This window comes from Dreissena polymorpha, chromosome 4, assembly GCF_020536995.1.
Source record: "Dreissena polymorpha isolate Duluth1 chromosome 4, UMN_Dpol_1.0, whole genome shotgun sequence".
NCBI lineage: Eukaryota > Metazoa > Mollusca > Bivalvia > Myida > Dreissenidae > Dreissena > Dreissena polymorpha.
The window spans coordinates 9,250,401-9,263,802 of NC_068358.1; positions in this window are offsets into that span (position 1 = coordinate 9,250,401).

Genomic DNA, 13,402 nt, shown 5'->3' on the forward strand with positions numbered 1-13,402 from the left:
AAATTATAGTTCGTGTCTCTATGGACTATTTGTATACCTCTTGACACAGAACTCGCTTGACTGATAGCTCGGAGTAGCTCTACACGCAGGTCTGCAGCTTTCGCATTATAATGAACTGGATACGAGTGAATGTGGGGGGCTTCGCTCTCGAATGTGCGCTGAAATCGTCATAATGCGTATTGAATCATAATATAACAATGTCTAAAGGTATCAGAATCAGGGCTTGTCTTTCGTTTTTATTGTATAGTATATTTATTAAACGATCCACATTTGGACACAGCATACCTGCAGAGACTCAATTTGCTTAATTACATAAAAAATGGTCTTTTTGTCGTTATCTTTTATGTTTCAAAAGATTACTACATCAAAATTGATCATATATATATATGTATATATAAACTCTGATTTTATCTACACTTTATTAGTTTATATTCACAACACTTTAATATATGTAATATTGTGGCTGAAGATAGCGTTTGTATGAAAGACAATGGATTTTGAAACGGTATTGATGTTGTTATTAATTCTTTTACCTGGTAATCAGAGACGCAGATACCGTGTATCTCTGTGAAAATTAACTAAGTATTGAACACACCGTGCTTGATATTCACAGTATGTAGTTATCACACAGGTCTGCTTCTTTAAACATATTCTAGACCTGTTTTAGTACAAGACAATTAATTGAAAGTGGTTCATTATTGATATACGTCAATTTTCTCAGTCAAATAAGGATGAAAACAAATAACACATTTGAATATGTACTTGTCTAGACAAATAATTAAAGTGTTACGCATTAATGTTTTTCATTTTCGTTACGGGTGCTTTGTTTTTAGGTTTCGCAAAATTTCGACATTCATCGTTAGAATATTTGTAAACTGGTTTTTAATTTCCACTTAGTTAAGCAAAATCGATTATATCCGTATGATCATATACTGTATGGCAGTTACCACCCAAAAACGAGGTCGAATATCTGTTTTAACAAAATGTATGCTACTTTCATCTCGTGTCTTAAACATGGCATTAAGCAAACATTTTATGGAGTAATTCAGCGCACAAAGTGTGTAATTCGGAATTAATTAAATGTAAACACAGATTGTGGCCGAGCACTAATACCTATTCAATTCACTAGACGCACGAAAGGTTGGACACATTTCTAATTAGATCTTAAATTTCTGTTAATAATTTGTTATTGAAAGATATTCAATTTTGGTTCAATGGTGGTATGGCCTTGTATCGGAGGGAGTGTTTGAGCACCCGGAGCGAACCCCAATTGTGCGGTGTATGTTGACCGTCAACCAAACTCACATGCTCTCGGGAACGGGTATTGAATCCGGTCGCCTAGATGAAAAGAGCGCGTACCAACCGCTCCGCGTATAGTTCAGTCTGTATCACAAGATACTTATATGCAACGCGCGTATTAAAAAAATATAAAGTTATTCGTCAAAACAGATTTTCAAAAACTATATGCTGTAGAGATTTTAGCCAGTATATTCATAAGCGTTACGGTGTACATATTAAACAAATCAAAATAGCGTATATATTGCTATTTATCACATGTTATACCCTGTTTCCCATTTAATACAACCATTACATATTTTTTTTTTTATTGCACATGTGTAAAACAACATTTTTAAGCGTTTTCATTGGCTTAGTTTTCGTTTATTGACCAATCGTATTTTGTTATGTTGCTAAAATGGCGTTGTAACGTCAAATGAAGTCACGAAATGTTAACAACATTCTGTTTGCGTAAATATTTGTTTAATTTGCACGTTTAAAAGCATGCGATAAAAAGATCTGACACTCGTTGTCATATCATATTATATTTTATTAAACTCGTCCAGAAATTCGTAAGTAAGCTCGCCAAAGGCTCGCTTACTAACAAAATTCCTAAACTCGTTTAATAAAATATGGTATGATATGACAACTCGTGCCAAATCCTATATATATATATATATTTCTGTTACAAAATGTTTTACCTTAAGGCTAATAAGATACGTACGCAAATTAATTATGATACCTGAAAACTGGTCCCGACAAGAGTGCCACGGTAATCGTTTGGGTCATATATATTGGCTATGTCTGACCACCCGAAGTACGTGAACACCTACAAAGAGTGTGAAATGCAACATTAGAATTAACAGTGGGGAGTTCGCAGACATAGCGATCGGCTGAAGACTGATGAACGACTCATTGACAACTATTTAAAAGAACGCCGGGTACTTTCAAGTATAGAACTATGTACCATGATAACAGAAAATGTACTAAACGTGCGCCGAAGTATGGGCGGATGCCTTAACGAGATTCGTCCGCAGCAGGGGTACATTGTAGTATACTTAAAAGTACCCGGGATATCTTTAAGCAGTGCCATGAGCCGACAAAGATAAATTGAGAAAAATAAAAACATAATTTGAACATGATATGATGCTATATTTGTAAGGCCGTGCAGCGTTGAAGATAAACTTTTGAACGTTAATATAACAGGCGAGACGCAATCTACTCAACGACAGTAAGTAACTCAGAAATGTAAAGTATTATGTTTATTATTTATTATATGTACTTTCCGAACGATACGGCTAGCATCGCCGTTATATGGTTCTATGCCTCAACTTATATATTTCAAAGTGATAGGGCAGTAACCTTAAACGCTACATTTGTCACACGCTCATATGAACCGCATACAAGGGCTCTTTGTTATATTTTTACAAGGTCAGTATGCGTTTATAGCATACAATATTTGAAATTACGACATATTACTCGGAATCAGCGACGAAGTCTTTACTTTTAGCAGAAATGAACCAGACTGCAAAAAAACAAACACGATTTGATACCAAAATTGAATGCATCGTCAATCGCCATACACCACAAACAGAGCTGTAGGGATTATATTAAATAATTTCTTTCATGCTTGCTTCTTTGAGGTATGATACGAAGAAAAATTGGCTACTGCCATATCGTGATGTAATATATCAGACTTGCCACGAGTAAAAGAACGGCTCGGAAATCTTCGCCGTTATTTTATTCAAATGCTTAACGTTTTAATACAAAACGACATGGAAGTTACCGTTTATTCCTAAATTCCGCACGCAAAAAGTGAGAAGGTCTTTAGGCAACAGGGCTTAATTTCACTGACCGAAACAACACGGGCGGATAACATATTCTTATGTATTCAAAACTTTCCGTTAAGATCACATTTTTCGATTTTCAAAAATAAACATAACTCCACTTTTGGAACAACCTTCCGACCATACTGATCTAGTGCGATAATTTACTCACATGCGATATATTCAGCGACGTTGTTCAATGATAATCTTCATTTATCCCATTTTCAACGCGACATTGACGGTATAACACCTTATGGAATATACTAGCCTGTCTCCAACACTGTGGGATATAACTGTCGCGTGCACGGACTACTTTTTATTCAACCACTGAATGATTTTTCGAAAGAAATCTCAAGAGTCGAAAAAACTTTGGCTTTAAAATTATAAATACAACCTAAAACCTGTAGTTTTAGTCGCGGGGCATAATTTTTCGCCATCCGTAAAATGAATCAGCTGATTGATTGCGTCATAAAATGACATACTTATTGCGTCATTTGTGTGATGTCATCTTTAGGTGTACACGAAACAAGTATGCGATGTCTGGGAATAAAACATTGAAGACTCGCATTTTTTCGTGTTTATGTGAGACGAAGGATTTAGATCTACATGTAGACCTAGCTTATTCGTTTAAAATCATTTCAGAATAAGCGTGCCTATTTTGATCACAGACAGCAGTATCATAAATTTGCCCACCCCTCCTTCCGGACCCTACCGTCCCGGAGCATACCCCAGGGATTTCAGATTGTTAAATGTTCACCTATTGTGCATGGTTTTACTAGCAGTATCATAAATTTGCCCCCCGGACCCTACCCCCCCCCCCCCCCCGAGCTTAACCCAAGGATTTCAGATTGTTAAATGTTCACCTATTGTGCATGGTTTTACTTTTCAAAAACGATTATTGACAAAAATACATAGTTTGAAAAAATAACCCTCGAATAGGTATTATATATACACAAGGTATGAAACGTACTGTATGTCTATTGCTGAAAGATTGTGGAACACTGGACGTGACCTTTTTCATCGAAATCACACATGTTCCCACGCAGTCGCCGACACAATGTAACTGGATTCGTTAAAAGAAAGTAAAAGCACCGTGATTACACAACTATCCGATCTTCTGCTCGGCTAATAACTGTAATATTCAATTAAATTTGACTTTCTCGCTATATGTCACTCGGTGTTTCATCTACACATGTACAACATTTTATTTTTATAACGCGTCATCTAGTAAGTTGTTCTCATTGTGTTGGCCAATCATATGGCGTGTTAGAACCGAGCATTCGATCGACAAAAAAATGGCAGCAAAACACAGACATGTAGCGAGAAAGTCGAATCTAATTGAGATGTACATTAAGGTAATATACAGTTACACTCTCTTTCGAGGTGATTGGAGCGCAATTCTTTAAAAAGGTGATGAATATAGCTCACACAAGTCGTTCTACAGTATTGTTGGAATATAAATACATATATATATTTATGATGAACTTCGCAGTATTTACGACATATAAAAACATCAACGACAAAACAATATCCCCCAGTTTGTGTGAATATCTATTTTACGCAAGTTCTTACCACATTAAAAATCCCCTGAAGCATTTCGCAAGTCCGATCAAAACCAAGTTGCACGATTCCATAAGTTCTATTTATCATAAACGGAATATTCAGAGCTGTCGACCGTTCAATCACGACGCCGACAGTGATGTTGGTGTCGGCCCCGGTGTCGTTGCACTCAAATATTTCCACAAGCGACTCGCGGCTGCAAGTTGCGAACCCAATAAGCACTGTTATTAACAGAATATGCCTTAAATTCATTGTCTTCTAAGAATCGGATTTCCAGATTGCTAAAAGTCAACTTTAATTTCCTTTCAGCAGGGTTCTAAAGAGATAACAAAAAAATCCCTCCTTCTGCTACCTTATCAAGTGAGATTCCAAATGCAAAATGAATGTGTTGCCAGATTTGCATCTACTGTGTTTTCTAAATACATGAAGACTGTTGTAATAATGCATTTTTATTGAACGAAAAAATGTCACAAGTTATAGTCATTCTTCACGCAACACTGTCATTATGTCTATGTTTTGTTTTGAACTGATTTTACTGAATTCTACATATTAAATATATATTCTACATATTATGTTTTAGATAATGTCAACATTGTATCACCGCATTGATATAATTGCTTACTTCATTCAAACGTTTTCTTATATGTTTAAAGAATATCATTTGGTACTGTCACTTTCCGTATATGAAAGCTACAACTGAGAACCTTATTTGCATGTTTTATTTGTATCTTTTCTTTTTGTGAGTAGGGTTCGTATAGTTCAAGTATAATTGTCTGCGTGTTAAATCTGCAATGCCGATAACGATGAACATATGTTAATTGATATGTAATTTCAAGGACAACGTCGGCTTCCGAGGACATAGTAAACACAAGGCATAAAATTGAGAACCTATTGCTAAGTGCTGTAATATTTGCGGTTCATTAGTTCATAGTGCAAGTAAATTGCCACTTCAATCTCTAATGACTTTACTAATCCATAACGATGAACATATGCTAATTGATATGTCATTTCACGACCAGCCCCTGTTTTAGTGGAAATAATAAGAAAATGGATAGTTTGTATAACCAATCATTTGCTAAGTGTTGTAGCATCATTAGTTTTCTAAAAAACGTGTAAATTTTTTGGAAAATTCCCAAAAGAAAAATGAAGGCGGCAACAGATGCGTACCTTATATATGGCCTTGTTGTTGTCTTTATGTGCTTTTTGCGATTGTTTAAAAAGTGTAATTTATATGCAGATATCGTATTTTTTATAGTTCTATTGAATAAGGGTTTTTTGTTTAAACATATTAAGCAAGGGTTTCATTTTATAATCCTTATACACTGGTGAGATGGGGACAATGTTTTCAGTTTTAAAACACATTTCCAGCAAAATTTCCCAATTCAAGCAAACATTTATAGCTTTCTAGTTTGCCCAGTTTTCTCTGTTCTCCAGACCCTGTTTCAATCATGTGGCATCTTTCGATTGGTTCACGGTGTTTTAGACAATATTTAGCTATCAGTTTCTGATCGATGTAAATTATAGGATACAAACGGACAAGCGTAACGAAATATAATATGTGTTCGATCATTAAACCAAGGCTTTGTTTTTTTGGCATCCTTCTGGTTTGTTTAGTTCACCAATGAGCTAAGTAACGTCCAGTCTGAAGGAAGAGATTTTTTCAATAACCGTGTTAATAAAAATAATTTTGTATGCAGTATATTCGACCATTATTTGATCAGCAACTACGAATATAATTAACAAAAGCAGTATATTCTAACATGATACTTGCTGATCTTTCATTATTAATTTTTTGACTTTATGATACATAAATTATAAACAAGTTCTTTAGTCTGTATTAAAAGCACACATGTAAGTAAAATCTATGTGAAAATTAAACAATTTGTTTGATTAAACTTAGAGGCGACTTCGAAACATTTGGATAAAACCTAAAAATAACAGGTCAAAACTGAAGTAATTACATCTATAAACAAATGTTTGATCAAGAATAGATGATGTTTACTAAACTTTTAATATGAAGAAAAATACTTTTACCAGAAAATTTGTAAAAAGCTTGAAACAATAGTGTATTTAAACGAATCTTTTTTCCTAAACAGATATACATCTAATAAATCTCATAACCCGAAAATTAGACGCTATCAAAAAAAATATGTGTGCCCTGCGGAAAAAGATATTCTCTGTAGAATTAAAAATAGTAAAGCATTGATTGTTATCTAAATTCGAAACGGCTACACTAAATCTTTTATTGGAATCATTTAAAAACGCGATGTCAACCTTATAATATTTTTTTGTCATTCACAATGAAAATGTTTAACATATTTTTTATGTAAGAATTGTTTCATTTAATGTTGCGCATTTACTTACATAACACAAAATGGTTGAGCATTTATTATGTATTAAAGCATTTGTTTCAAATCGAACCTGTTTTGTTTTGCCGGAAAATATGACGTTTCAAGTAAAAAATAACTAGCTTGCATGTTTACAATGTATGCATATTGATTTTCCACTTTAGTTTTTGAGTGTTAAATTTATTCTGGTACGATCATTGCTATCTAGAAATACCAATATTTTAGTAAAGTTACGCAATATTTGCTACCGAAACATAACCCTAACTTCTGCTAGCAAAATATGCCGGTGCAGTTCTTTGCTTGACTCTCGTATAACGTTTTCATTGTAGTCATATCTAAAGCGTTGAGTTAAATCCGCTTCACTCAATATCAGATAATTATTGGTTATTTATATAATATACAATGCAAACTACAACAATTTATTCCTTTCGCAGTACATTTATGTTGTTAAATATTAACACTTGATCTTATTTTTAAGTACATAGTGATGTTTTATTTTGTATTTTCCAAACTTAACTGCGAAAAACAAAAATCTTATAATATAGTTAGGCACATTGCGAACGAAAAGTAAATGTGCGGCAACAGATTGGTCCCTTAAAGGGGCCTTTTCACGTTTTGGTAAATTGACAAAAGTAAACAAAGTAGTTTCAGATTCGCAAATTTTCGTTTTAGTTATGATATTTGTGAGGAAATAGTAATACTGAACCTTAACCATGCTCTAAAATATACATTGTATGCATCTTTTGACGATTTGAAAACCTTTAAATTATAAAGCATTGGAACGCGAAACGATTGCATAATTTGGAAAGTTCTGTTGTTGTCGGTATATTTTGTGAAACAACGAGGATTGCTTATATACGTAAAAAAAACATCTCATGTTAGCATAAGCACGGATGGTCGAGTGGTCTAAGCAGGATAATTTGACTCCAGGATTCCAGGGGTAAGTGGTTCGAACCCAGTTGAGAGTTACTTTTTTTCTTTTTTTAATTGTATTCTTGTGTTTTTTACTGGAGATTTGTAGGTTAAATGTTTAAATTTATCAATACAAAGCATTTAATGACAATCTTCAAAACATGCCAAAATCTGTAAAAAGGCCCCTTTAAACTCGGTCTAGCGGTTACAATCCTATGCAAGGGATATGATTTAATCAACTTGTTTGCATACATGTAAGCAACTCATGGTAATTACTAATAGTAGTAAAGGCCTTTTTTGAGAGTTAGTGTTACAAAAGCTCCATGCTTATAATGTCTGAGTCAAGTTTTCTGTTCTCGTTTTAAAACCAGATCTGTGTATCTTTTGAGAAGATCCCATGAACGCCCCCGGACCTCAAGATCGGAAAGATAATAATCATATTTACTGTAGGTACGTATACGAACAACTTTTTTTTTTAATCGGCAAATAAGACATTTTGAAAATAATGTTACGAGGTAAAAAGCTGACACCATATAAATATAGGCAGTAACTAAAATCTGATAAATACTTTAAAATAACCAAACTAATAAATAAAACAAAACACTACTTAAATTAAGTTAAAATAAATAAGTAGATAAATAAATAATGAATTAATGAGTGAGTGCATTGATTGTGGGGTTTAAAACACAAGTTAAATGAGCACATTAAAAAGTTTTTACAATTTAAAACAATGTGTCAAACTTCCTAAAATAAAATGTCTTCAGGTTTCTTTTGAACAAATCCAATGTCTCTGACTGCCTTATCGCTAATGGAATAGTGTTCCAGATTATTGGGCCAGCAGTCCGGAAAGCCCTATCGCTGAATGTTCGTTTTTTGTTTACAGGGACTGTGTAGCTCATCATGTTATTGTCGGCAGATCTCAGGTTCCGCTTCGGAAATTGGAGCGTTAATAGTTCCGTTAGATAAGCCGGCGCGTTTCCGCGGGAACAATTGTACATAAAGGTCAATAGTTTGAACTCTAGTCGGGTTTTTACCGGTAACCAATGGAGATCGAACAATGCTTGCCTGGAACTATCGTATTTTTTTCCGATGGAAAACTTAGCTTTGCACACATATATTGCATATTGGGGTATTAAATTAGTAATTAATGTTTATACAGTTTTGAAATCAATACATATAACATGTCTCAAAAGGGGATTCAATCTAAAGATACCAAAAATGCTGTCTTCATAAAAAAAATTACTACAATACATATCAGTCATCGATAGTGCACATGTATACTAGTGCAGTGTTTTCATTTGCATCATTGGAATGTTTTTGTATAAAACTGGCAAATATTACAAATATTACAAAATTTAAATATGTCTGATCTATACCAACTTTTACTTTGGATAATTAAACTTAAGGTACAATTATTTATCTGATGAACAATTCACATTAAAATAAGTATGAACCATAAGATCTATAATTGCATAAGCCTTTCTATGTAATGATAAAAAATAGGCGATGCTGGCTTCAGTTTGATGTAATGATGCTTAATAAAAGGCGGTCTATTTTGTGAAAGCTGTTATTAACAACCACAGCGCTATCATTAACCATCATTATTCCGCCATGTTTCTAATATGCAGATCAAAGAAGTCTACGTGATCTGACATAATGAATGGCAGCTATTATAATTGACTCAAACATAACTGCAGCATCAAACACCTTGAAATACAAACGGGATTATACTGGGGATTAGTCTCTAAAAAGTGGATATAAGGTTTAAATAATGGCGTTTATATCTGATATTGGTATGTAGTCTGTATTTCCACTGCAACATACTTTCACATTCAGTCCACAATAATTTAAAACAAGTGAATTAAACATATCAAGTCATAGTTCAAGCATTATTTCACCTTTTGTTTTCAAAGTGGATCCGATGTTATTCCATTTTTTTAAAGTTTTTTTAAACGAGCATTTAAAGGGTAAGGGGGTACCAAATGATATGTTAAAACATATGAAAATACTTTGAATATTATTTGACCTGAAAGCCCCAGACAATGTTAAATATAAAGCATATATCAGTTATTTTTGTGATCCTCTACACCCAAATTTTAAGCAATTCAATGGGCTCCTAGGTGGTAATGCTCCATATGCGTGGCAAGCCATCGCCCCAATGCATATTGATAGCATGGTATGTGACAATCCCTCGCGGTGCTTACATTCAAGGAGACAAACAAGAGATGTTAATGTCCCAAGATAGCACGTTCGAATAGTATTTCGGTTTGATAGTATAATGTTTAATTTCTGTTACTTACCTGATAAATTTACCACAAATATATATAATTTAAGTTGAATATATAAAGTAAACATACTTGTATGTATTTACTAAAATATGACAACTTACAAAATTAATCAAAAAACATAATCATGCGCAATAACTGGAGTTTAAATTTTTAAATAATACATTCAATTTAGTTAACTTATCAAAACAAGGTCTGTTTATGAGCTATCTACACACAAAATGCCACTAAATACCTACATCCATACTCAAGGTAGTGAATGGAAAATGTGCTCAGCGAATTTATTATAAAATGACATAATGTACGACAACGGTCACATACGCTCGCACACAGGCACGCACAAGTTATTTCAAAATTCCAAAAGTCAACAGTGACCTTTACCTTGAAGCTAGCAAACTTGTGTTTCCATTTATGCGTCGCTTTGATATGATGCTTATTTATGCCAATTTATTTTGACATAAGACGGAGGCATTATCTTCTGTTTTTCGTAGTTTTATAGAGTTTTTTTTATAAAGTTAGCATATGGAGATATGTTTGAACTTTGAAAGGTTGTCATGTACGTTACCGGACACACTTTACTTGTATAGCTAAATAACTTACGATCTCATAGTCATGCAATTTTGTAAAATATCTACTGTTTTGTATTTTACGCAGTCGTTTTACATTTTTATACCAACAATATCATTATCAAGACTCATTACAGACCTATTATAAAGAAACAAACATATTTGTCCAGTACTTGGTCTCTGGACCCGTATGCAAAACGGAAAAACGTAATAGGGCGATTTTCTCAGTACAATGGAGTTTGTGGGTTTTTCGACATGCAAAATAAGCATATTGATAAGTTGTGTTCGTTTTTGCTATTATTCCATGTGCAATAAGGTGCAAGCACGTCTCTCCATGAGCCTGTACCTAGACCGCATCTGCATTTGGGTTTGAATCCCGCTCACTGTAGTATTTTTCCGCCGAGTATGAAATAGTTTCAATTCACTAGTCACGTGTCTATAGGTGCAACATGCGTGTTGTAGAAAACAACATATTAGAAAAACTATTACAAACCGTGAACTGAAGATTATTTACGAAATTGAACTTTGCTATATTTTTCTTTATTTTTCTTGTATGTTTGTTTCGTGGCCAGAAATGAATATATGGGTAATTTGTTATTGAAAATTGTTAATATGGTAGGTCATATTGCCATTTGTGAATGTTGTTTGATTTAAGTATGTCAAATCATGCTTTCAGCTACATTCATTTTTTTGGTTCTGTGAACATCAGTGCAAACTATGTTAAAAAGAATTTTGATTGTATGTGCAATTTTACACATTTGCATCAATATTAATTGCTTAGTTCATGTATTATTTATCATGACCACGTTAACCATTACTTGGTAATATCATTGCAAGATGATTTAATAAATCCAAATATTATCCAAATAATAAATCCAAATATTATTGTTCAGTAATAATGCAAATATTACTGCAGTTTAAGAGCTCATTACAAATACATCAATTGTGTTCTCTTTGGTGTTTTTTCAATTTATTGTTTCTTAGCATATGTGTACAAATTTACGCGCCAAATTTTCTAGTAATTGATATGTACTTTTGTCATTTATCATGACCATGTTAAACTCTATTTGGTAATATCAATGTAAGATGATTTAATAAATCCAAACATGTGAATGAGTAATTATGCAAATATTACTTATATATGAGGTCTCTTTACAGAGACATATTCTGTATTCTCTATGCTGTGTTATTGATGTCTTGTGTTCTTTACATGTTATTTGAACTTTTGATTGTTTAATGTTGAGACCAATATAGATGTGTTTTAAATTTAACATGATCGTAAGTTGTTAATTGTTTCGAATCTGTGTGTCATGTTTTCTTAATATTTTTGGAAGTTTAAACTATTCATGTTAATTTAGTGTGATACTGCTCATAATGCAGAAAGCTGAGTAATACTATAGCGACATAATTTTGTGTTTTTATTAGGATTGTAGTAGGAAAAGACACCAAGGTTAATCTTGTTAATTTTGCAACTAATTGATTTGTATTTGTATTTTCTGTAGTTAAGTAACACTTCGTGTGTATTTTCAAAATCAATTTATAATGTTATGTGTTTCATTTAACTTAAACATTTTCGAAAGAACTTTTTTAATTTAGTTGTGTTTTGAATGACTTACATTTTAAAATGTCTGGAAAAAGAGGGGAACTGTGTAGTAGGTAAATTTGTTATCTCCCTTTTCATAAAATACACATTTTACTTTATTGTGGAAAATCTGTCCTCTCACTAGTGTTCGTTCACCTATGCAGGCTGATGCAATAGTTGTTATGTTCAATCATAATAATGAATTGATACTATGCAAGAATTTCATTGGTCATTCGAAATTACTGACTACGCTTGCATTTGCCAAGACCGTCTAGTGGACGCAATTCCATCCTCGTTGTTTTATTCCAACCTGGTGAGTTAAACAGATTTCATTTATTGAACATTGTGTATTATTGCATTATGAAATGTGTAAGAATAAGTTCAATTAATGTGTTGTTCATTTCATTCGTATTTCGTAGTATCGTTTGTTTTGTTCTGTTTGTAAAATAGTGTCATTCTTTTGTTTAGGTCTTTTCCGTCTTGGACTATATTGGTCTACGTCTGCAATAAAATGGATGTAAAACTCAATTGACTTGATTTACGATGTGTCGCCGCCCCCAAAGCCACTACATGCGTAAATTATCTAAATGTGTTAATATTTTGTAAATCTTGCACGAAAATATTGTAATCGAATCAATAACGTCAAGATGTGTCACGTTAAAGTTGATACCCTGGCTTCCACTGTCCAAGGTGAAATCGAGGTCGTTGATGTATCATATGACCTTGTACTTGAACTTTCAAGACCATTCAATATTTGAAAAGATCTCTTCTATTTGAATTTTACCGAAAAATATACCATTTAGAGGTAAAACATTTGATTTTGCTCCAAAAGCAATCTGTATTCATTTTTCAACATTGCCGGCGGCGGCAATGTTGGATTTCGGTATTTTGATGCTCCTGGAAGTGTGACCGACAAACACCTCCTTGAATTATCCTGTATAGGGACTTATTAAATAACTTCAAGTGAGACAATCTTCCAAACCAATTTTGCGAACGGGTCTACGGGCCTAGTCCTGCACTAGATAAGCATGCAAATAGATGTAGAGTA